A 21,977-nucleotide genomic window follows, 5' to 3' on the forward strand; every position below is an offset into this window, starting at 1 on the left:
TCTCAGCCACTATTTCTTAATTAATAAATATCATAAGGGGAAATCCAGGGAGACAAGCTGGTCTCATTTTTTGCACTTGGCTTTTCGTCATGATTTTGCCCACTCTAGTGTCTGAAGCCTGGGTATAGATAATTGCAATTTATATACTACATAGTTTTTCTTGGATACTATAAAAGTATATCATGTATGTATACACATATTCAGTGTGTTATACCAGACTATAAATTATAGTGTACACTTTCAATTGTTTATAAGTTTTATATACTGGATGCTATATATATCATATATAAGCTATACTGAGAACACTATGCACATTATACTCTTATATAGTATAGTGTATATTGTATGTATTACATTGACATGTATATGGCATATTTATAAGTATGTATTATATCATATTTTAAGATTGTGTCCACCTTTTTCAGTTGTTCGCATGTTCATTTTTGTTTTATCATGTTTCTGCTTGAAGCATCATCAATATGCTTTTATTTATGACTTTTTTCAAATGCATATTAAAATATAACTCTTCCTAAGGCTTTTAGAGCTCTCAGTTGCCCCTTTTCAACCTTTCCAATATAACTTCCCATTGATGCTGGCATTGGCTGCCTCCTGTTCTGCCTGCACAGAATGCTCATGACTCCTTATGCTAGCCTTACTACCTAGAAGTTCCTTTATTTATTCTCCCATTTTTATCAGTTGAACACCTAGCTCTTACTTTACCATGTAATCAATCTATAATAATTTAGTTATCAATGTATTTATTGTCTTTGAAGAGACAGAAACATATCAGGAAGACACCGCTTTCTTTTACTCTCCAAATGAACTAGTCTGGAGCTAACCCCATAATCAGATCACTGATTCTCTAAATGTGTACATATCAAAGTTTGTTATGTTTATTTTTTCTATAAATATTTAATGATTAATTATTTTCTCTCAGACACAATGGTAGGCACAGTGATATAAAGATGAGGGAGATATGAGATTTTTTTTAAAGGAAATTATTCCTAGAGTTCATGTGTTAGGAGAGCCCAAGTTACTGTTTGCCAATAGACTCCCACTTCTTGGAGAGCCTGGAAATGAACTGGCCACTCTCCAGCCCAGAAATAAAAAAATATCATCCCTGAAATGCAAAATCCCAAATACAACTGATGTCTTCAAGCAGTGTGTTCATCTTTCCAATGAGGCAATATGCTCGATCATGTGAACCCAGGTCTTTATTTAAATTTCTACATGATATTTAGGTGAGTTTGCTGACTTGCAATTCTTGCTTTATTTGTGAAATAGCCTGGGAACATAGGGCACTCAGGTCATTCTGCATAGAGGCAGGCTGCAGGCTCAGGATAATATGAGCATTTTGCTGATTCCCTGCTTGTAGATTTGCCCTGTAACCTGTCATATTTATGTGCTGTAGTGGCACTTCCATCCACCTAGAATATATGCTGCATGTATTTGACTCCACATACCAAATTTCAGTTTCAAGCACTTAACAATTCATGCATGTTTTCAAACCTGTTATCTAGGTTATATTACATCTAATTTATACATTAGTTTGTACCAGATGACTAATCCAGGTCTTCTATGCTGGCCTTTTGAGTTTAGCATGTTACCTCCCTCATACTCTGTATCACCTGTAAAAATGAAGGACCTGCATAATGAGATGCTATCTTGAAAAACGGTATCACAATTAATTTCACCCCAGTAGCACTTTAATGACTGTCTTTGTTATCCAAAACACCGTTTCTTTTGAGGTAATGTCAGTGATGATACTCCAACAAATTGTCTTACATTTTCACAAATACTTTATACAGTAATGCCATTAGCAAATGATCTCCCAGGAATCTTTTGTAAATATGTAATTCCAACTGTTCAGTGACAAATGGTACAATGAATTAATTATCTACAGAGTGCCCCTTCTAGATTTGTGTTTAAAAAAAGAGATTATCCCCCAAATTCCTCCAAATTTTTGTGGAAATGATTCTCTCTATCAAACCTACTATAACATATATTCCACAAAATAAAAGCATTTTAAATCAAGCTTTAAAACTATGTGGAAATTTCTGCCAGATATTATTTGATAAGCTATAAACTCCTGAAATATCAGAGATGGTGGCAAATATGACAACTGACCTTTACTTAAAATACCAGAAATGTAATACTGTAAAGCCATGCATGCTTATTTTCTTCTATTGATGCCACTAGGGAAGAACTTATTTTCAATTTTACTAGAATAGAGCCCTAAATCTGTCATATATCTGATAACAAAGCCTGTTTTATGTATGTATATATGTACACTCTGCTCTCTCTTATCTCACCTAGTTAGTATTTACTAACCTCAGCCAAAAATATACACAATCCCAAACTCTCTTTTCTCTCTCCAGTTATTCACCAACTCAATGTCACCTCTTTCATCTCTTTTATGCTATTATTGGTACCCCTTTTATGGGTTCTCAACAGGACTCCATCATCTTTGGCCAGTGCTGTTATGAAATCACTTGTTCATTCTTTTCTGCCAACCAGTTCTCATGCAATCCATGTTCAACACTTCTGACAAAATCTGATCAAATTAGTCATGTTGGAGGTACTCAATGGCTTTTCCCTGCATATAGGACCACAGGTCACTGCTGTATCCCCAACATGTAAAAGTGTGCCTGGCACAGAAGTCAACAGAACTATGAAATCATTTGGAATATAACTTTGCCCAGATCTATAAAATTAAAGCCACAAAGAGGTATCATTCACTCTTATTCATCCCTGCATCCACACAGCAAGATCCACTGAGTTCCTACATGGCACAGGCATGTACTAAGTGATATGACAGACAGCTGGACCTAGAAGTTGTACATTAGCAACTACAACATGTAGATAAGGGAAAATGAAATTTCAAGAAGACAGAGATTAAGTGATTTGGCAAATCAGGTTGGGGAGGATAGAATGAACTCAAAAAAGGGAAGGGTGCCAATCAGCGATGGCCTCAAGGAGGACATGGCATTCAAGTTACATCCTTGAATAGGAAAGGTTTTTAAGAGTGTGCAGGTGGACTCTGGAGATCTTTTGACCCCTCTGTCTCCACACTTACGATCACAACATTCTCTTGCCCTTCAGTGTTTCTCCTTTCCTTTCCTATAATTCAGAGCATCTTCATCTTTGTAAGTAATACAATATTTAACTAAAATTTAAGGAGCTATATTAGCTTATATATAAGGTGTCTGGATGCAAGGTGGGCTGAGAGTTAGGGCCCCAGTATATTGACACTTCCAGGAACTCCAGTACTTTCCATATCTATTATCCTTCATCTTTCAGCAGTTTCTTCCCTTAGGGGGGCACATCAAGTGTGATGTTTCAGGTTCACTTAAATATACCCACACAGAATGAAGAAGAAATGAAGCATTCCCTTCCCATGTCCTTTACAGGGACACACAGTTCTGGAAGCTAGAAGTCTGAGATCAAGGTGTTGACAGAAGCATGATCTCTTTGGAGGTGCTAGAGAAGGGTCTGGTCCAGGCTTCAATCTCAGCTTCTGAGAGAGCATGTGGACTTGGAACATAATAATTACTTAATAAGTATTCTGTATGCTTGGAACATAATAATTACTTAATAAGTATTCTGATTGATCATGATTCAAATCTTTCTTTTCTGATCCAGTGTTAACCCCAAATAAGGTCCAGTAAACATTAGTGCTATGGCAGATTTTAGTATTCTACAGAGGGAAAAATAATCCTAAATTCAGAGATGATTTGGCAATAAGATTGTAATACAAGCGGTCAAAATTGCTATATAGGTTATTTCCCCTCTGGGAAATTTCAAAGACTTTAACATGCCATATAGTGTGGATAAGAGGGATAAGTTATGTTTTATTTTCCAAACATATGAACGATTTTAATTTTCCCCACTCGGAATATTTGTTGATCTCTTGATGAACAATATCATGCTGTGAACACTATTTGGGAAATTTGTTCTCAGTTTATTAGGAACTGGCTCAGAGATCATAGCTAAAGAAACAGATCAATTTCCAGTTTATATATTAAATCACATACCTAATGCGTTTTAATAAATATATGTTTTGTTTTTATGATATTCCAAATTTTTTGGGAATCAAAAAAATTAGGTACTTTGCAGCTATAAATATCAAAGTCATCTAAAGGGAGTATGAAGTTTTTATCAAAAGATTCAGACTTAGCTGATCTTATTTTTAAATTCTGTTGATAAAACTAAAAATGTATGTAGTTATTATTACATATTAGATTATTCATACCTCCTCCTTTTGAAATACTCAATGGTTAGGTGGTTGTATGATTTATCTAGCTGATAGTTTTCAGATTTGGTCACACTTAACTGTGAAGGTGTCAGAATATGCGAGAAGAGTGTGTGCACAGGGGGCCCAAAATTGGGACTATCTGGAACAGGAGAGAAAGAGGGGAAACATGAAAAGCCAAGGGTCTGCACTGAGGAAGCTAATATAAATGGAATTTAAGTCAGGTACACACTGCATAGGCAGGTGTACTGGGAACAAACTCCCTTCCCCAGCTTTCCAAACTCTTCTGCGGTTTTCAAAACCCAGATCAAAATGACACATAGCATAAGAAACCTGCTTGATTTCTCTTAGAGGCATAGATTTTTTCCCTTTTCTGCTCCTGAAGGTCTTGTTCTTTTCTTAAGTCAGGATCAAAAGTTCTGAGCCCATGTAGTTTAGAGAATAAGAAAACATAAGGGGTTGATATCCAAAATATGTAAACAACTCATACAACTCAGTATCAAGAAATGAATCTGATTTAAAAATAGGCAGAATATATGGATAGACATTTTTCCAAAAAAAGACATAAAGATGGCCAAAAGGTACATGGAAAGATGCTCAACATGTATATCCAATGGAATATTATTCAGCCTTAGAAATAATGAAATCTTGGCATTTGTGACAACATGGGTGTACCCTTAGGTCATTATGCTCAGTGAAATAAGCCAGAGAAAGACAAATACCACTTGATCTCACTTATGGGCAGAATCTGAAAAACAAAAACAAAACAAACAAACCAACAAAACCAACAAACCAACAAAACAAGCTCACAGACACACAGAACTGACTGGCAGTTGCCAGAGGTAGGATTTGGGGAAAAAATGATGTGGGTGAAAAGGGCCAAAAGGTACAGACTTCCAGTGATAACAAAGTAAGTCATAAAGGTGTGATTAATGTACATGTTGACTGTGATTAATAATACTATAGTATGTGTGTTTAAAAGCTATCAAGAAAGTAGAGCTTGAATAGTTTCATCAGAAGAAAAAAATGATTGGAACTATGTATAATGACAGATGTTGAGTGGACTTCTGGTGGTGATCTTTTCATGATATATACAAAAAATTGAATTATTATGCTGTTCATCTGAAACTATACAATATTCTATATCAATTGTACCTCAATTAAAAAAATATCACAGGAAAAGAAAAGAACCTAATCTTCACTCAGGACTCTTACTCCATCCAGGCCATTTACCATACCGAATTGACTGGAGAAACAATGACAGCTTGAGGGTCTTGAAACTGTTATATAAATAGACACTCAGCTTTGAACCAAAGAAAACACACAGATGGCCAACAGGTACATGAAAAAGATGTTCAACATCACTAATCATTAGGGAAATGCAAATCAAAATCACAGTGAGATATCACCACACAGCTGTTAGAAAGAAGTTGGTAGATCTTCAAATTATTGGAGTTTGAACTCAAAAGATCCTGTTAAACACAAGTTGCTTCAGTTGCAGACTTTGGTGTTTTTTTGAGCATTACTTAACCTCTCTCATCTTTGGTTTTCCCTTTAGCAAATGGAGTCAGGGATATTGATTATGCTGAACAGTATGAAATTGCTGCTTTTCAACATCAGAATATTCAAATATTATGATTTCATGTGCCTCAATCTATTCAGAGTAATTATGAGATTTTTTTTACCTGAAACTGGACCTAAAGGACATGGCCTATTGCTTCAGAGTAGTAATAATAAAGAGTTATTATTGTTATTATATGTTTCCATCCAAAGATATCTTTATTCCACATCAAGCACTGGAAGCTATAGAAAGGAGGCACTGCTCACTCTTATGCAATTCCTGTGTTAAATCATAAATTCCAAAATCCAAATTCCAAATTTTAACTAAGAGATCAGTACATATTTCTGAAACAGGGACTGTGGGCTTAGAAAGAGTGGGGTGAAGGCCTCTGGAAAAAGCTAGGCAGGAAAATTACAGTCAGAGCAATGTAACTACATGCAAAGAAACCCCCTACCAAAACTCTGTGCTAACCATTAAGCTCTAGAGTCATTCTTCAGTGAGATCAGTTAATATTCCCCAGATAAATGAAAGTATCTCAGCATAGCCCATGTTTTTATTATGCTAATCATTTATAATCATGTGTAAGATTCACTTTAGCATGCTAAAAAGCCCAGGTCTATATGCTATTTTTTCTCCTTCATACCTGATCAGGTGATTTGCAATCTGGGCAATTAATAATGGCAAGCAAGCCCAACCATAAACAACATAGTAAAAGCAAGAAAGAATCTATCTTAAATTGCCTTTTAAAATGTTAATTTTGCAGAATTACCTGGAGGACTAATGAAAAACGGGACTTAATGTCTCATCAAGGATGAACATTCTAAGACCACTTAACAAGTACACACTCCTGAGCCCTTTATCATATTCCCAAAAATCCTCAACTGCCTATAAAACCCCTAGAAAATGCATAACTACGGGCTCTCTTGTCCCCTCCTGGCATGAGCCAGGAGCTTTAGTCCTGTCACTTTATCTCTAAATAAAAGCCTCTCCCTGGCTCTCCTACCTTGAGTGTTTGCTAAGTTCATTCTTCAACTCCATGAAAAAGAACCCTGGCATCATTTCCATTCACTTATATTTTAAAACAACTAAAAAGTAAATGCAATTGTAAAAGAAAACTTCAACATGTTTTATTTTCATGGATCTTTGATTCACAAACATATTAGCTTAAGCCGGGAGGTTTTCCTAAAGGTTCAGCCTCTTCTCCCAAACAAAGGACTTAAGAATTTAAGTGGTTTTTAAACAGAGAAACATGATTTATTGTCTTTTGCCTAAGACAAACCTGTCTAACAGCTGTTTGCTGACCATCCAACAGGAAAATAGAAGCTCATTTTGAGGCGTAACTAGATCTAGTGCTACTTACAAGGACCAAAGGTCCAGTTCTGCGGCCAGACTGGAGCTGGCAGGTCTTCTCCGGCCACCTGGACTGAGGTATGGAAACAAGGCTGGACATACTGTTGCCCTTAGCATGACTTCAGACCGAAGTTCTAAACTTCAGTCAGCATCAACAGCACATGTCTAGATTTGGCAGCAAACTGACGGTTCTTGGCAACCAAGGGTGAGCAGTTTATTAAATCATATCGAGTTCTGAAGCTAACTCCCAGGAGAAAATCAGAAAGCCCAGGGTACTGACTTTTTTTATTTCAAGGTTTACAGTAATTAGGCATGATGACAAAAATCAAGGGTTGGATTCGGCAGCTAGGAAGTCACATGTTGAGGACAAAAGAAAAGAGGTATAGACTTTATCTGCAACAATCCCTAGGACCCGGGGTCTGGATGTGACCCCTGATGATGACTGCCAGAAAGCTCTCCATCCCTCTCATGCTCTCCAGAGATTCACCTGGTGTCTGGGCCTGCCAAGCAAAGGCTAGTAGTGAGTTTTTGCCTTTTGATTGCCATCGTTTTTCCTAAATTTGATGCAGCCTATTGGTCCTAATACATACACAGGATGTCACAAGGATGTTTTTATTCTTTGAATTTAGATGCAAATGGAATGTTAAACTTGGAGCATGACTGGTTCTTAGTGACCACCTTTGAGGGGTCTGGATGGTTGTGTGGTTTGAGGTCTGTGAATTAGCTGCTGCAGATAAGAGTTCAAACACTCAGCTGATGCCACATAAATGAAGTTCTCTGGTCTCTTCCCAATGTGATCGAAAGTAAAGGGTTGCACGTTCATTTCTGTTTTCAAGCACATGCCAGAACCCACTTGAGGGATTGCCATCCTCTCCTGACCAGTCTCAGCTGACCCGTACTCCCCAGGGTCTGGGGAACCTATAGAAGGATGCTCACACCCCTCCCTGGTGTGGACTTGCCCTCTTTACATGGTAGAATTCACAACTCTTTCCAGCTAGGGACATTCCTTTCCTCCCTCTTGAGTGAGGAGGTGGCAGTGAGGCTTGCTTTGGATTTGCTCACTTACGGTGAACTCTATGTGTGAGGCCCCTTTGGGTCAAAGGGAAGGACCTATTCTGTTTTCTCTTTAAAGAGAGGAAATGATTCTTTAATTAAGAGGCCCAAGCAATAGCTATTTTTACAATGAATGAGTCTATCTTTGTCTTTTAAAATAGAAACATACACACTCCCTTACTAGTGAATTCAGACTGAAATTTTGAAGTACTATTACTTCAATAATTTATCCATCTCTATATTTATATTTTCATTTGCTGTATTTGAAATTATGGTAGTTTGTAAAAAGGCAGTAATAGGCAAAGATGTCCTCTGAAACTCCACTGCATAAGGCCAGCTAATTTACCCTCACGGCACATTAGAGTCTTATTCTTTTCACTCCCTAATATGCCACTCAGCTCTCTTTCCTATGCTCTCCTACTGCTGGAAAGTGTCTAGGAAAACTTTCCTCAGCCACCAGCTCCAATTTTCATGGAGGTTTTCTGAGTTCACAGATTTCTGCTGTCACCTCTATTAGTAAACTCGGCAGTGAAAAGGTCAGGCCCGTGTAGACTGCATGTTGGGCTCGTGGCCCTTTACACTTCTCAGCAATCACTCCGGATAATGGATTGTTTATGTGTATGTTGGGCCCAGACTGTCACTTACACAACTCTTTTTTTTCTGCCACTTTATTTCATTGGGGCCACTGAGATAGGGAAAATTTATCTGAAATACAAACTGAAATATTTTTAAATGTCAAAATTGGGAGAAGAGTCACTATGTCAATTATAGCAGTAGTTCAGTCATGATTGCTTTTTTCCTCAATTTTGAAAGGAAAGATATATGTATGGACCGAATCTGCTCCTGTAAATACCAAGGCTACATTATGCTGGACTACATCGCTAAGATTATCCCTGTTATGAGAGCCAAGTCAACTACAGAATTTGACTTCCAATTATCAGCAGTTGAGTTGTCAGCCTTTATTTTGTCTGTATGTGAGTACAAAGAATGAAAAATATTTATACCTAGATGCTCGGAGATTGACAAGCAGAAGAAACTCCATTTTGAAATCATAGGTGCCAGAATCAACCCTCTTCTTTTACTCACAAAACATGTTCACATGTCACTTAGCCATTGTCAAAGAAAAACTGCACTGGACAGGCAGAGTTCAGAGGCAAGGAAACTTTAAGACTATTGCAGTAGGGGAGAGGGAGAGAATTCAATTTCCCTGAAACAAAAACCAGGAGATTTTTAAAGGCTGGGTGATCTAGTGAAAAAGCGCTGTAGGGCTTTAGAGGGGAGGTGGGTCACTGTGATCAGGCCATTTGTGGTTGCTGATGGTTGCTTATCTGGGTTACACACCTATCCACCCACAGAGATTTGGGAAGCAGGACCACTATTTCTTTAATGATTACACTCCAAACGGAGCCTCAGAAGGGAGGTGTCTTTCTCAGACGTGGGCTTGAAAGCAGAAAGCCGAAAGCAACCTGGGTTGCTCCAGATCTTTGCGAAAGGTGTTCTTGGGTCTTAAACCTGGCAAAAGGCTTTTAAGATTTACACCTCTCAGGGGAAGAGAACCAAATTTGTAATTAGATTTATACTAACTAAATACTTTAAGAAAAGGGAGGAACCTCTTAGGAAGAAACCTGTGTAAAATCTAGTTAAACTAAAGGGGTCATTAGACCACCTTAGTCATGGTCCCACTGGTAAAAGTCATGCAACCAGGTAATTATCTTCATGTCCAATTGCCTCAATGGATGACAATGCTACCCAGTCAAACTACTGGGGGCCAATGTGTCCCTTCACTTCATAAATGCAGAAGCTAATAACTTGATTCCTCACCTCAAATATTTCAGGATGCCAAACTGGAATCCTTTTTATTATGATTATTAATTCTGCATTAGAAGGGAAGTATCTCTTTCATAAAATTTTTCCTGCTTTCTCTTTAAAGAGAGGAAATGCTTCTTTAATTAAAGAGGCCCAAGCAATAGCTATTTTTACAATGAATGAGTCTATCTTTTGTCTTTTAAAATAGAAACATACACACTCCCTTACTAGTGAATCTAGATTGAAATTTTGAAGTACTATTACTATTAGTTAGACCAGAACTTAAGTTACATTATGCTTCCTTTTAAGAATTTAAGGTGGCAAACTGTTTCATGTTTGTCTATTTCACAATATTCAAAAAAACTGAAGAAACTGCATAATGACAGATTTTAGAGAATATTTGAGTTCAATCTCCATGAAAACAAAGATAAGGGTGGAAATCAAAGAATTACCTCGATAAGCTACCCCTCATTTGGCCAGAATCTTTGGAGTTTCAGGAACAGCAAAGATTTGTGCTCTAAGTAATAAACAGTGTTTCACACTCTGGCAAGCTGGGAATCTGCCTAGGCAGCTGCACAGAGACCCTCCAGCCAGGATTACCCTAAAATTCTCTGTGCACATGGCTGATTCATCTCTTCATGACTACATTTACGTAAAGTCCTGAGGAAAGCACTTTACATGCTTGATATCAGGGACACCAGGTCAGTCTTCTCTGTGAAAATAACTCTAGAACACAGAGGAGAAAAATGCCACCATCAATGAGTATTTTTTTTTTCTGATAATGTTTACGTAACTAACTGCCTGTCTTCCCTCGGAGCACCTTTTCCAGATGGATATGTCTGTGCATGTTTGTTCACTTCATCCTTGCAGACAGTAGTAAAGGCACATTCTTTCCATTTCTCCCTTCTGGGCATTCAACAAGCTTCATTTTGTCTGCCCCCCGCTAATGCCTTTCACAAAATAGGGAAAAAACTCCTTATGAATTTTATGTTAACACACAGATGACATTTTGTTGCACCATCCCTTCTATTCACAGTGATTTTTCTCAACTTTAATACTTCTCCAGTCCGATTCATATCACCAGTCATTTCAAACTCCCCAAATAGGGCTTTGCGATCTTCATGACAAATATTTCCCAGGCTGAGTGGGGGTGCAGTAAAAAATGCATTCAAATTTCATGTTCATATAAACTAAATCCTAACTTTTTAGGATTACAAAAGGAAAAAGTTCTTATGCCTCATTTGTGTTGGTCATGTGATAAAATTAAATTACAGATAAGCGATAAATTTTAATATCTTGATCAAAGTTTTTATTTTTCAAAATAGAAACAAAAAAATACACCTCACAGGTATGTTTTAAATATAAAATGTGATTAAATGAGTGTTTGTATATGTATACATAGGTAGCTGTATATATATCTATGTATATATGTATGTGTGTGTGTGTGTGTGTGTGAGTATACATATTGCTTAGCCCACTATTTGAGCCTTCCTAAGCATTTCATATATTTTAGATATAGTAATTGTGTTTTTCTGATAATTACTGTGCAACTGTGGTATTCAAATAGGTTTCACTGGAATTTCAACATGTTACCTACAAGGATAAATAAGGAAAGCCTCAAGACAGAACGTTGAGGGAAAAAATCAGTTCAAAACTATGAGAGATGGAATGCCAGGCAGATGGAGTATAAGGTTAAAAAAAGTGTAGATGTTCAAAATAGTGAGGCTTCCAATTTTGAAAGATTTTGCATTTGGAGCAGCAAAGTAGAGGGCTATGAACATGAGTTGTATGAGGTGTTTGCTATGGGAAATTTATGAAAGGGCTTTCAATCTAGGGTATGCTGCAGTCATTTCTGTGCTGAATAGTGAAATGTTAGAGTCCTTTCTATTAAGATCAAACATATAATGCACCTGTGTGTTGGACAAATTAGTTACTATTTCTGGGTAAATTGACGTTTATAAGGAAAATAGTTACAATGAATAAAATGTGTTTGGGTATCAGCTGTTTGAATAAGGAATCTCAAGGAACAGGTTAACGAACTTAAATTGGATTAGAGAATATGTCTGGGGCCCAATGCCAAGCAAGAACATCTTAGTGTCTCATTTTGAATCAGTATCTTAGCACCTGTGTGTAGGGACATCCAGGTCAGAAGGCAGAGCCTTTATATAGTTACAAGCCAGCTGCATAGTGACCACTGTTTGCTTCACAGACTCGTTCTTCAGGATAGGTCCTACAGTCTTTTCCTGATGCAGACACCCTGTCCTCTGGGAAACCCAGTCCAACAAACTTTAAGGTCTTACTATTTTCATCCAATTGCCAAGTGATTCCTTTCATGGAAATCAATGAGAAATGTACAGGAGGACCTTGATTTTGTAGGAATACAGAAGCTCCCACTTCTTGGAAAGCACTAGTGTGGTGAGATTGGGTTTTTTCTTTCAATCACTGTGAAGCATCTACATTAAATATCACTGCTGTGGAAGTTCCACCCTATGTACATATGACACAAAAACAAGAATATAAATAAAGCTATAATTATTTTACATAAAATGATTTAGTAAAGTGTTTGGAAGTGACTGAGCACAGTAGAAGTATATAAAATAGTATTCCTCTCTGCCAGAAATCATGTTAGACAATAAAATTTGATGAAGTCTTATTCCCAACTGCAAAAATACATATAAGATATATAAAAGTATTTCAAACACATTGCTAGGAAAACATAAGCAAAAATTTTTATTGAGGGACAATATGTGTATCTGAATAAAAGGAGAAAACTGGTGCTATATACTTGAATGGGTTGATTAAAGACTTTAAATATGGATTTTATTCAAATGTATCCATTTGTGATTTGTGATTAATAAAATTATAATACTTCAAATTAATATTCTAAAATAAGACAAAAATAATGGATGTTTCATCTGGAATAACTATCAAGAGAGCATATATAGGATATCGTAGCACTGAGTCTCCCATAGGAAACAGATTCTAGGCTTGTAGGTCAGAATGAATAGATTTAATTAAGCAGCTATTCAAGAGGTGTGAGCAGGATTAAAGGAATAGACATAGGAAGCCTGGAGGGACTGGCAGCAGCAGGAAGCCATTTACCACCCTAGGCCTGAAAGGACAGGAGAGGGCACTGGGTCCCTGGAGTCTGGAGAGACCTCACTGCCTTGGAACTGGGATGGCCATCTGAGCAGAGCTGTCCTGTGGGATGAAGTGTCTGACAAATGGTGAGGACGAGGGTTAGGGAGGGAATGCCTATCTGACCTCTTTCTCCTGAATTTCTGGCTCTTGTTACTGTCACCCACTGTCTAAAGCCAATAAGCAGCCACAGGGCAGGAGTGAGTGGGTCAGGCTAAAAGCCTGGATGAGAGGAAGTAGACAAAATAAAGAAAAATCCATTACAGGCACACAGATAGCTCTAAATATAATAAAAATAATGATATCTCTGACATGAGTAATACATTTATTGAAATAGTTATGTGTTTGTAATAAGAAGCAAGTAGAAAATGCGGCAGAACAGTGTTTAGAAATACAGCCCTGCAGATTAGTTGGCTTAAGTTACATTATGCTATGGAACCAAATGAGCCCAGAATCCTAACGATTTACAGTGACAAAGGTTTATTTCTTGCTTTCATCACATGCCCACTGCAGGTCACGTGTGCTTTTGCTCCATGTCGCCTTCGCTCCAGCCCTAGGCTGACAGAACTTGCTGCATCTGGAAGGTGACTGGTCTATTGGTTGAGGAAAAAGGGGCATGGCAGACTGTACGTTTGCTTGTAAAGCTTGGAAAATTTCAACGTGGGAAGTACAATGTCATCATTGCTCCCGTTTCATGGACTCCAGACAGCCATGCGGCCCAGCCCAGTGTCACTATGATGGGTGAATATAAGCGTTCTTGGAAGAAGGGTCAAGACCCTTAAAACTTTGTTACAATTTTTGTTAACAAATGATATAATTCATCACATTCTCTTACATATGACAATGAAAGCATGATATGTGAATCAAAAGAAAATAAAAATTTCTTTCTACAAGTACATAGTCATAGTAAGTAGAAGGTGGAAGGGAGCCAGAGCAATATATGGATTTTACTGATGTAGAAAATGAGCCTCAGAAAGATGAAATGACATAGGTCATAACCCTAATCAACTTGACACAGATTGAGAATGTCCAATTCCCCACTCAGGCTTCTTTCCAGCACCAGTCAGTTCTTCATGAACAGGCTTTAAGCAGGAAGGAACTTAGTTTTTGTAAACTTAACACCACTCATTGAAAGTTAGGATCAATGCCAATCTCACTTTTAGGTATGAGATATAATGAATTTTTAGGGACCTAGAGATGTGATTGTCGACCCATCCATCCCTCCCAGCTCTCTCTTCCACATTTGCTCCTGTTCATGAGAGTGAGCAAGAGAAAGAACACTTGGTGTTTGACTGGGATAAGGAACAATGGCACCAGACTCAGATTTCAGAAATCACATGTTGTTTTTCGCATAAAATTTCTTAGATTAACTATGGATAAGCAACTAATTTCTATGCCAAGATTTTTAAATGGGGAATTATAAAGATTAAAAAAATTGGTCTATTTACGTAGGAAGGTGGCCAGAATAAAGTCCTAAACCACTGTATTGCAGAAGCTGCCCAGAAACCAATGGTTTCATTCATGCTATGAAACTACTGAGAATTAGTTGAATGTTCTGTTTGAAATAACAGGCAAATCATAGTCCTGGAAAAGAAGTCAACACTATGGCACCTTTCCCTTGATCTCCTGAGAGGACAAAACACAACACTAATTGTCTATGGCCTTTATTCTGAAGAATGATGAGAAGACCACTCCTAGAAATCACTACCCTTTTTAAAATAATCAAATCCAATGTATTATTTATTAGTTGAATATTATTAAGTTTGTGAAGCTCATAATGCAGAGTTGGTTATGTTCTAAATTGATGGCATTTTCTCATCCGACAAAACAAAGTAACTCAAAAACAACAGCCATTCCAGTATGTGTGTGTGTGTGTGTGTGTGTGTGTGTGTGTGTGTGTGTATGTGTGTGTAAAGTCTATTTAAAACTTGCAATGATTTGATTAGTCTGTGACATTTATTCGTAACTTCCCCTTATAAAAGAATATGCAAAACTGCCTCTAACATCCAGCTCAGTCTTTGTGGAATTATCAAAATTTAGTTAGACTAGAACTTTCAGGATTTTAATGAGGTCATCCAGTGAGACAAGCAATAATTAATTTATAGGAAGGTCACTAGGAAGGTACAGTAAACATAGTGTTGTAATACAGTGAGAGAGATGATGCAAAAGAATGAGGGTTTAAAAAAAACTATAATAGTTTTTGAAATGCCCAAAAGTGAGCTTACAACTAAATTATAACTCATCTAAACAGGCAAGGGGATACTTCACTCACTGTGTTTAGACATTATGATAGAAGTTTGGCTCAACTACATTGGGACAATCAGGGTGGGGATAAATCATCTGAGCCCACCAGACTGGCTCAATGTCTATTGTTTATTGATGTACTTACTTCCCCCTCTTTAAATACAAATGGCCCATACTATTCTGAGAGAAAGTAGTTGCCCAGTGTGATCAGAATCCTGCCTGTGACCTCTGATGTTCTTTCTGCTAAGCCATAGCAGCTTTTTATACATACATGCTCATGTACTTCCAGGGAAACACCGTTTACAACAGAAGCTCAACCACAGTGCGATGTACAGAACTGACCATGTGCTCCAGTTCCTGCCAGGCCAAAGTGACTGACTCACACACTTAAGAAGGTAGTTTCTAGTCAGTAGCTGCTTCTCCAGAAATTGTAAAGAAGCGTAAATATTCAACAAAAAAATATAAGAAGAAATGTGTTGGTTAAACACAGCAAATACATGCACATGGTTAAAAAGAAAAAAACTGGTCTTTTATTATCCCCTGTTTCTCCTTCCTTGATCTTGGAGCATCCAGTGACTAGATTTTTACAGAACATTTCCCCTTTCCAGAGGGTGATTTTTGCCCAAAATAATCTAGATGAACATTTGGAAATGTCCCAAATTGTAGTTGCGAGGTCAAATAAATCACATCTACTATTTGGTACTTTTAACTATTAAAATATATTAGGAAATATAGCCTGCCAATCCTTTGGCAGAAGCACATGATTAAGCAGCTTGGTGAGTAGAATGAACAGGTGCTGAGATAAAAATCAGAAAGCCCATTCATCTTCATGCTTCTGGGGGAAAATAAACCTTTTGGGGATTCAACTAGTAGAACATTGCTATTTTGTTTGGACAGCTTAGTGCAGTATTCTGGGTGTTCCAAAACTTTCTCTGATAATGTTAGGTTAGCTAATGTGGGAGACAATCATTTACTGAATAGCTTGCAGTGCTTGCTGCCTCATTGTTAAATCATGCAAGTTGTAGTGGGGAAGAGAGCTGCTCCCTACCATTTGGGCAACGCTGAATTTTATCTATCATTTGGGTACAGAATGATGACATTGGACAATGAACTCTGAATGCAGGAGCATGTCTGAAGCCTTAACATCCTGTTCCTTACACACAATAGTTATCAAAAATGTTGCTTGAATGATATAATAGAAAATTACAATTAATTCAGCGGGTGGATATTGTTTGTGTATACGTCATCCTCTCCCTTGAATGTCCTTCCTATCTGCCTCCCAGTACCTCTGACCCATGCCAATTCATCCTTTAAATTTTATATCAGACGTCATGTCTGACAGGAATCCTTCACTAGTTATACTCCAAAGACAGATAGTTGCTCTCTCCTTTGAGCTATCTTGATACCACATGTATGCTTTTATGCTTTGTATATATATTCTTTTAAGCTCTGTGTGTCTTCTGTGATTGATGAGAATTCCTTTTGGTCATAGAACAGGTATTTTTTCTACCGTTGCATATCCCTTATATAGCATAGGCTACGTAATTGACTTTCTATTCAATGGATAAATGCAATGATAAGTGGATGGATTGAAGAAGATATGGTGTCTGTACACTTGAATTTCAGAAAAATATCTCTAAATAAATATCATGTGTTATTAATATGTTATCAGTTGAATGTGAAAAGTGAGCTACTAGTTCACCCTCCAATTGCTAAAGAAATACTCTTTGAAGATACACTTTTTTCTAAAACCTGAAAAATGAACATGAGTATATCATAGATATGAGAGAAGAATGGCATTTAGGGCAAATGTCAGTACAAATACAGTTACTGAGCAGAAAGTTGGTCTGATTTATCTAATGTAATGAAGAGAAATTCAGTGTTATACTAATAGTGAGACATGAGAATATACATGTAAACAGATATAGGACTAAAGGTTTTATTCCTTAGCTATGGAAAGTGGATTGTCAAAGAGTAGTATTCATTTATTTCTCTATTTTTTTTTTTTAAGAAGAAGTGATATGATCCACCTTTGATTTAGAAAATAATGGCAGCAATGGATTGAAATGTGTATAAACCCACTGGCATAGAGAGCAGTTAAGAAGTTCAAGCACAAGCTACTGAAGACCCCTGGATTAAGAAGTAGCAGCATAGAGGCAATGAAAAATCAGATATAAAAATACATCTAAAGCACAATTGGCTGGATACAATTTACATAGGGTTGAGAGACATATTAGTGATGCCAAACTTTTTGCTGTTGTATCTTATAGTTTTTAATTTTAAGGAACTTGTTGGACTGTAGTATAAAGATATAAAGAAGTATAGAGTCATGAAGAAAAAAAGAACTCTGTCAAAAGTTGCATGAGTTGTAAGACAGAGACCAAGTTCTGTTGCAGAAATATTAGGTATTAGTGGATTTGCAGATGGAAATGTCCAAGAGGCATTACAAAATGACTTTATCACATAGGAGTGTTATTGAATTAGAATTATAGATTTTGTACTTAATGACAATTTGGTAATCAAGCGTAATTGATGGCCTATGAGAAATGATACTTACACACGTGACACCTAATGAAAATATGTCAAAATATGACCAAAAAACCCCAATTCATATATATGAACATATATGAATATATAGTTTTGCTGCTGAGAAAATGTAGGCTGAAGACTGAAGAGTAAAGGAGACACAGGAAGATATTGTAGAATAGTCTGGTCTCCATTTATGATATTAATAAATTGAAATAATGGATAGAGATTCAAAAAATATGAAAAGGAAGATGCTAAGTATAAAACACTAATGATCAAATGATGTAGAACAAAAGTGGACAGAATTAATTTTAGAATGAAAGCCCTAAAGAAGCTAAAGGAAATTGATAATTGAATAAGAAAGGTGAACAGGGATGTTGGACAGGTCAGACCCTCTGAGATTTCCAGAGACCTAAAGTGGGCAAAGTATCAGTGAGAAAAATCATAGGATAGGTGACAGTAGATAGGATTGCTCCCTAAACAGAAGGATTTCATTGGTGTTTTAGTCTGTTCTTCACTTAATTTTGATACTTCATTTTTAAAGATTTTTAAATTGATAATGCAAATCAAACTGATAAATAGGAAAACTCACTTTTCTACATTTCATTAGCTTTATGTTGTGTAGCAACCATAGTGAGAACAATCAACCAATATTTTCACCATATTTTTGGTCTTATTCATCATTGTGCTACCTTCTGTGCTTTAATAAATAAACATTCATAAATGAACAAATCCCAACTTGCTGATTCAGCAGGCCTTGTCATGGGACATTTCTGTTTACCCCTTGTACTTTCACACTTGGCTCCATGTGACCCATCAGATTCCTGTGCTCCTGGTGGCAGGGGATAGGTATAGCCTGGGTTTGGAAGAGTGTGTATAGCATTAATTGCTTCACCTGGCATTTTAAATCATGAATCAACTTCATTTGGACACACTATAACAGATGTATCATCAGGGTCCACACTGTCAAGGAGAAACTCACTCATTATTTAAACTAGATGAAGTTTAGCACAGCTAGCTGGTTAAGATCATGAGGGGAGAGCTAAGAAGCCAAACAGGGGAGGATGTGGCAACCCAATCACTGGCAAAAGCAGAAAAATACTCCTAGGGATATATAGACAAAGGGAGGGTGTGATGTTCCTGGAATGCAGGGACTAAGGGCCAACCTGCAGCTCCCAGGTGGGAGCTGGAGCTGTGGGGGAGACCCGGTCCCACAGAAACCAGGACTGACAGAGTCCCACCTTGAGGGTGACAGGGCACTCAGAATTTTCTCCTCTTCTCACCCTGCAACCTCCTGCCAGTGTCTGTAGCACAGAGCAGAGCAGAGCAAGGAATTATGGTAAAACAGGTTGAGAACAACAGTGTTGCTCAAAATGCTATCCACAGAGTAACCACTACAGAATCAACAACTGTGAAAATTCAGATTTCTGGGACTGAAATCAGAATTAAATCAGAACTCTGGGGGTTGCCTGAGTGTAATTTGCCTGCAGACTCAATGAGCTAAAAAGGTCTTCTGTGCCCCAAAATGGGAAACTAGAAAGAAGGCTGACTAGAAACTGCTTAGGAATCAGAAGGCCTTGGCTCCAAGTATGCCTGATGGACTGTGAGGTCTTTGGGAGTTTAATTAAACTCTCCAGGTCTCAGTTTTTACATCTCAAAATAGGGACACAGCCATCTGTCATATATACGGTACAGGCCTGGTGCAAGAGTTAAATGAGTCAGTGTGGAATGTTAGAAATTAGAACACTGAACATGCTTTGAAAAGTTTAATCATCTACAATGACCAAATTAAATCCAATTCTACTCTGACAAGCTAGTTATACTGTTCCTGGGGCAATTCCACGGTCACCTTTGGAAACTGGTCATATTTTGGTCACAATCTACATAAGTTTTCTAAGGGTTTTTAAAACTTACATCTTATGTAATACACCAAATATTTTTTGTACATAACACTTGTGGAGAAAATAGTATTGGATTGATTAGTACCTTTCAGTTGAAACTCAATTTATAATTTCTTTTTGGTATCTTTTTAAGATCAATTATCCAGGTGGACCATGCTAAATCAAATTCCCAATATATTTATTTTCTTTTCATGAGTTAAAGTTTATGATAATTCATGGACTCACATACAAAAAATCTCATTCAAAAATGAATATTTACTTACATGTTTTAGCTATTCTGAAATGAGAAAATTAAAAGAAGGGATGATTATCTGGATTTAGTAGAGAAATTTAAAATGTCCTAAATGGCTGCAAGATGGCATTATAATTTCATTATCTTTAACTGCTGAACACATTAACAACCTCAGCTTTGCAGTATCACAAATATGGTGGATGGAGAGAAAGGGAAGCAGCATTTACTAATTGCATATTAGTGGTAGAAATAATTCCTATGACTTGTTTTAATCATCAAGCACCTTTTACAAAAACACATATTCTCCAATCTTACAGTTACAGTAATTGAGACACTATTACTTGACATGATATTCCATGTCCTATATCTCATATTGTGCAGGGCCATGATTTCAACTCATGTAGTTCAATTTTTTAAGAAGTCCATGAAAATTTTCTTTTATCAAACAGAAAGCTATTGTAGTTTTTCTGTATTTATTTACTAAGTACAACTCTTTAAGGAAAAGTGAAAAAAATATAAATGTACAGCTGGATGAACATTGAGAGAACACACCAAATGACCAGCACCTAGATCAAGTGACAGGACATGACTAGCTCTCATATATATCTTCAGGCTCTGCCAAAAAAAAAAAAAAAAATCTATTTCTACTTCTAACATGATATATTTTTTCCTGTTTTTGAAATGCATACATTATTCACAATAGTCAAAAGGTGGAACCAATCCAAGCATCCATCAACAGATGAATGGATAAATCAAACCTGGGACATACAGACAATGGAGTATTATTCAGCCATCAAAGGAATGAAGTTCTGGTACACAGTAGAACATCAATGAATCTTGAAAACTTTATGCTAAGTGAAATAAACCAGACACAAAAGAAATTGTATTAAATTATTCCACTTAGATGAAATCTTCCCAGTGGACAAATTCATAGAGGCAGAAAGTAGATTCAAATTTCCTGGGGACTGGAGGGAGGCAGGGGAGGCATTTACTAACTGTGTACTACTGACTAATACACAATTAGTAAATGTTGCTTCCCTTTCTCTCCATCCACCATATTTGCGATCCTGCAAAGCTGAGGTTATTGTGTTCAGCAATTAAAGATGATGAAATTGTAATACATAGGGAGTTATTCCTTAATGGCTATGGAGTTTTTGTTTGGGATGACAAAAAGGTTTTTGGAAATGGAATTAAAAATAGTTAAACATGAATTTGGTTATAAATATTTTATCATAATTAAAAAAATATACATGTGAGTCACTGACTGTAAGGAACTTGCTATTGAGAAGACCTAGAACTCTGAGTAGAAAAGTCAGAGATACATAAGATGATCTACAATTTATAGTAATAATCAACATTTTACTGCCTCTCCCCCATGGCAAGCACATTAATACAAATACATACAAACACACCTCACTCCAGGTCAACAAGTCCTTTTTTCATTATAATACTGTCTTAACAGTATTGGTTATCAAATTACTGCTACCCGAGGTCTGGTCTGCAATTTCTCTTGTATGATTTACTTTGTCTCTTTTTAATCCCCTGCCTCCAGGTTTGTAGCCACTCTACACAGATGTCTTATTGAAATTCTACTCGTATTGCTCATCTATTTGAGACTTTAATATATCTCCACTGTCATCTTGTTTTGTCTATGTTTTCAGGTCTCAGAATTTATTATAAGGCCTTTTTTGACATGGCATAGTATATCTCCAGCCTCTTTACTCATTGTACAGAGACACAAATTACTCTTTGCACTTAAGAAATGTATTTCCGTGAGTTTTGTAGATGCTATTCTCTCCACCTGAAACACATACTGTATCATCTATTTCTTTAGGGAAAGTTCTTAGCATTTTTGCCCTTTGAGTCATAATAATACCTTAATTAAAACAATTGCACCTATAAAAATTTGCTCCA

This window comes from Manis pentadactyla, chromosome 2, assembly GCF_030020395.1.
Source record: "Manis pentadactyla isolate mManPen7 chromosome 2, mManPen7.hap1, whole genome shotgun sequence".
Taxonomy (NCBI): domain Eukaryota; kingdom Metazoa; phylum Chordata; class Mammalia; order Pholidota; family Manidae; genus Manis; species Manis pentadactyla.